At 30.8% G+C, this 4,021-nt stretch overlaps 1 pseudogene; it reads right to left on the bottom strand.

The window, feature by feature from the left end:
- LOC125156906 (uncharacterized protein C3orf38 homolog) lies at positions 1-1,027 on the bottom strand (annotated as a pseudogene).
- Between the last annotated feature and the right edge of the window lie 2,994 nt (positions 1,028-4,021).

Below are 4,021 nucleotides of genomic sequence, written 5' to 3'. Positions count from 1 at the left end.
TCAATGCTTTAGAGGGTTGGGTAAACTCAGTTCTCTTTTGTTCAACAATGCCTCATCTCCACTGCATAAAACTTGGTCTCCAGTTCCACTATCCAATGCCTGCCTTACATCAAGTCGTACTTCATTGGTACCACATGAAGTAATTATGTTATACAAGGCCTCTAGATCACTAGGTTTGAATGTAATAGCTGGTTTCATTAATGTTCCAGGAGCAAGAGAACCCTCTCCAATAATTCCCATATTGATAAATTTGATTTTCTAAGTATTTCCCACAAAACGGCAATGTATGAGTCCAAAAATTTGTTCAAAAATGACCAAACAAGTGTTCCTTCGGTGGACAGTCCCAGCAACTCCAACCATAACTAGACCACGGGGAGAAGCACACAAGAATCTAGATTGGAACTGAGAAAAAGATACTCTTCTTTCACTAGTGACAACAGACAAAGGCTTACGATTTCCACTCCACAGTAGTACATCACATTTTGTTCAGAGGTGTTGTAATAAAACCTAAGCTTGACATCATGCCAGAAGTACTGTGGCCCCCATTCATCTTGAGGTGGTCCCAGAAAAGGATTCTGAGAACTAAGAAGTTCAAATAACCAGTGACAGAATTCTTCTCCTAATCAACGAAAATAATTTTTTTTAGCTTTTTTATCTTGTTTTTCCTGCTGTCAAAAGAGTCTAATGTCCTCTGTCTTAACTGGCTCTGGTGTTTCCTTCAATTTCAGCTGTAATTGCCTTTTCCAGTAATCCTGTGCATGCTAAATAAGATTGTATTTTTCAGTAGCTGGAGGTTTAATAAACACCTGTGCTGCCAAGTACTTAAATATGACTTCTCGGTCGACTTTGTTATGCCTCAAAAGTTCTTCTACACGTTGTACATTAATATTGCACGAATGGCATCTTGGCGGTCCTCAGGCTGCACCAGGCGGTTGTTGATGGTGTTGCAGAGAGCCATGATATCATTGTCTAATAGGCCAAGAAGGTTTAGGCAGCCCTCCATCTCTGGGTAGCTGAGCCTCGACATTTCAGACACCAAAAAGCTCAAAAAATCTGATTTTTATGTTTAATCAGGCTCATTTAGATATATAAATCAAAAGGGCAAATATTTGCTCTAATATCCTAATTGTACCTTTTGCATTTATTTTTAGGAAACAAAAGATACTTTAAAAACAATAATAAAAGTATTTTTAAGCATTCTTTTTTTTGTAATAATACACATATCTACATAGAACTGAAATAGAAAACAGAATAACTTGTAGTAAAATATTTAATCTTTCAGCAAGTCACTTTTTGAAGAAAGGAGTGAAAATTCAATGAAAGAAGGAAAAAATACAGTAGAAGGAATGGATAAGGGATGGAAAGTAGAAAAGCGTTGGGCCAAAACCCTAATGAGATATCGGGTCAATCTCCCTACTGTGTGAATTTGGCAACTTTCTCTGACCTGGAATGTGGTGGTACCTGCTATTAAGAGGTCAACATGCTGTTATTGTGGGGGCAATAAATTTTATGTACATGAAAACTTAATAAATCTAGTTTGTATTTCCATGATTAGTATATATGATAATTTCAAGTTTGTTAATATATATAATAATTTCAAGTTTGTATTTAGGAACATGTGTCTAATTTATTATATTGCCATTTGTCTAAGCAAGAATATATTGGCATATATATTCACATATACTTGTCCAGAAATACTAAGGTCTAATATATGAATAATATAAATATATCATACTAATACAAATGTACTTACAGCAATGTTTAGAAAAATGTACAACTTAGTTATGTAATTTAACCTGTCTATATAATGTTATGCATAACACCTAATTTTAAAAACTTATTTATGACCATATCATTGTTCAGCATTTGTGATCATTTATGAATACAAATGTATAGCATTTAAAATATTTAAAGCTTTATATCTTTCAATTCTGTTCTTCTGAGTGACCCCATTTTTTCATGTCTCATGATTTATTTGTGTAGTGTCTCAGAAAAAAAATTCAATGGCTATCATTATAATTTTATAACCAGGAAACTCTTTGGCTAGTTATGAAGAAATTCATAGTAAATCATAAGTGTTTGACTCTTCATGATACACAGTCTCTTAGTGACTATTTTACACTGACTCTTGTCAGCCTAGAACAATGCTTCAGTAGAAATGAAGTCATTTACTCAACAGAACTATTATTTATGATTATGATATGAACCTATATTTATGATTATTTAACTGAAGAATAATGCAAATTTAGGTTGCAGATATGACTTTTTAAAACCAATCAGAAGATACATTTGTGCGTCTAGGAGGTCATGAATTTAGTTCAAAACTCTATTCTTCTAAAATTTCTATTTTAAATTCCCATGGATGAAAGATTTTTTTCAAAAGAAAATAGATCAGGAAAACATTACAAATATGGAATAAGTCATAAATAAGCTAACCAAAGTCTCTGGAAAAGAGTAATGTTTGATTCAGTATTAATGGATATATATGATAAGGAAAATATAGTTTTGGGCATAAATATTGATTTTTTAAAATGTTTTCAATATATAAATAGTTATGCTTTATTATATAATTTCACATATCATATATATACTGAAGAAGAAATAATCCATGTCTGAGTAAAACGCATACCAATAGAACTGAATTTCAATAGCACCATTTCTATCTGGTTGTAATATGTCCTAATATTGGAAGACAGCCTAAATTCCATAAAACAGTTTTTTTAATGAACACTAGAATTCTTAAATAGCAAAATGGCATTGTATATTAGTAAGCGAAATACAACTTTTTAAACACTGTTAAAGATAAATTTATATTAGTCTACATCGAATTTGAAGGCCATTATGGACCATAAATGTTAAAAGGTATGTGTGTGTGCACATTTGTAGTTTAGAAAAGTGGTTCTATTTTTTAAAGATTTTAAGATATCACTATAATTTTTAAAAATGCACAATGTTTACCTACTAGAATGAGAGTCTACTTAGGCAAAATTCTATCTTGCTAAGATTCCCTGTTTGTACTTACCAAGCAGTGGCATTTATGTTCATCTATGTTCTATATTTGTGCTGTATCTGCATGATTATTGAATGATAATAATTTTAATTATTAAAAAAATCCAAGAGAAGATATTTTAACATTTGACTGATCCTTGATCAATGTCCTTGACTCACAAGTCTCTGTCCTGGCTGATAAGCTCTAAGGACATGATAAAGTATAAGCAATTGCTGTACTTTATTTGTCTGAAGTAGAAATATAAACTGAGTTATTTACACAATGAGAGTAATGTCCACATAAAAATAAAACTATCAGTTAATTTGAAAAAAATTAGTTAAAATAATTGATTCAAGTAGATGTGATACTATGCAAATGGATTGTAATTAAATTCAATTTCTCCCTTTGTAGTTCAAGAGAATGCTAATGATTTAGTTGTTTAACGCTGTGAAATATTTTATCCTTCTAGTATTTATCCCAGTATTATGTATCAAGATTTCTAAACAGAGACTAGAATTGAGAACTATTATTTTAATTTGGGACTGTCCAAGCAAATCCATTAAAAATCAATATTGCTCATACCTGTAGATCAAACCCATCAAATTTCAAAATGAAATGATAATGCAACAATCTTTGATGAGAAAGATCATAAACCATCTATAACTTAAATTTGCTTAAGCTGATTATATAATTTATAACAAAAAATGGAATTATCAAAGGAGAAAGTGTAGGTTTTAAATTAGACCTGTAAGGTATATGTGTTCATATTTCCCCGGCTGTAACTGAATTGTTAATAACAGGTGATATTATAGATTGAATATTTCTCCTACAATTATGATGTTTAGAAGGAAAAAAAATCTTAATATTTAGTTTAACTGAGGTGGTTTTTTTGTTTCCTCAAGGCATTGTGTTCTACAGCACTAATACAGTAATTGTGGGCAAATGTGCATTTTTATTTTTATTTTATATTTTATGTATTTTATAATTATATTTTAACCATTGTGTTTGCTTAAATGACTCTAGATTTTTTTC

Source organism: Prionailurus viverrinus, chromosome X, assembly GCF_022837055.1.
Source record: "Prionailurus viverrinus isolate Anna chromosome X, UM_Priviv_1.0, whole genome shotgun sequence".
In the NCBI taxonomy this organism is placed as follows: domain Eukaryota; kingdom Metazoa; phylum Chordata; class Mammalia; order Carnivora; family Felidae; genus Prionailurus; species Prionailurus viverrinus.
This window is presented reverse-complemented; position numbering and strand designations above follow the sequence as displayed.